General features: G+C 38.1%; 1 pseudogene; it reads right to left on the minus strand.

Moving 5' to 3' along the window:
* Window positions 1-215: 215 nt before the first annotated feature.
* On the minus strand, window positions 216-866 carry LOC149873266 (uncharacterized; annotated as a pseudogene).
* Between the last annotated feature and the right edge of the window lie 387 nt (window positions 867-1,253).

The raw sequence follows: 1,253 nt of genomic DNA on the forward strand, positions 1-1,253 counted from the left end.
GTGGCCAGTCCAACTAGTCTCTCTAGCAGCATAGAAGAATGAAGGTATATCTTTATCAATTTTAGCTTTGCGAAGCTACACTCCCCACTACGAGCAGAAACTGGGAGTGTCAAGAGAATACAGAGGGCAATGAAGATGTTGGGAGAACTGTCTGTCAGTTTATATTCAGAAATAAACTTCAGTACATTTTGAGGTGTAAGACGTTTTGGAAGCTGTCATGAAATAATCTGCAGTTCACTGCACAAATCTGAAGCATCAATATCTTTAGCATTTCCATGCTGTAATGCTGACTTGAGCTTCAAGCAATGTTCTGTTATGTGTTTTGATGTCTTATTTTGCAAACTGTGGACATCATAGAGAAAACTAAAGACTGAATCAAGCTAATGTATCTGTTCAAATCACTCTTTAACTGTCTGTATTGCAGTATCAAGGACTGCAAAACAGAAGTTTATTTTTAATGTTTGTTTTGGGTCCTGAAGTGACTCATCTTTTGCTTCATATGTGAACTGCTGCTTCTTTCTTTGAATGTGTACTAGTTCTGGTTCAGAGTTTATTGGTAGCTCTAACTCCTCAAAAAGCTCATGAGCATCTACCAGTGTCTTTTCAAACCCTTTATCACTCCTGCATTCCTTCAGAAACTTTTTGGTTTGTTTCAGGTGTTGGATAGCAGAATGTATGTCAAAGTCCTTTGTCTGAAGTTGCTTGCTAGTAAGGTTGATCGCAAAAAGGATGTTATACTACAAAAAGAGTGAAACCACAAATTTGAACTTGGAAAGGCCATTCACAAGAGTTTCTGCTTCAGCATGTGTCATATTGCCAGGTGATCCTGTAAGGGTAGTATCATCAGAAATTTCAATTTTATGCATCATAGATATTGCCAAGCTAATAACAAAGAGCCTTCAAGGCATCAATTCAACCCTCCCATCTTGTTTCACTCTATTTCACATTTACAGAAGGCACATGGCAACTAGGAACTTTCCAATGGTGTGTGAAACCTGAGAAAAACACATAAATGCATTGCACTAGGTCAAAGAAACTACTTGCCTCCAGACAACAAAAAAGGCCCACAGATTAATTTCTATTATTCTCTTTTGTACACCATTGTCTTTACCCTTAATATTACTCCCATTGTCATAGCCCTGGCCACGTAAGTTCTCAACAGGTAATGACATTCTTTCAAGCCCTTGTAGAATGCTTTCAGTCATAAAAGCACCAGTTGTCTCTTTCAACGGTACAAACCCCCAAAAATGTTT

The sequence above is a fragment of the Crocodylus siamensis genome, chromosome 1 (genome assembly GCF_052110815.1).
Source record: "Crocodylus siamensis isolate JL-2025a chromosome 1, ASM5211081v1, whole genome shotgun sequence".
NCBI classification, from domain to species: Eukaryota; Metazoa; Chordata; order Crocodylia; family Crocodylidae; genus Crocodylus; species Crocodylus siamensis.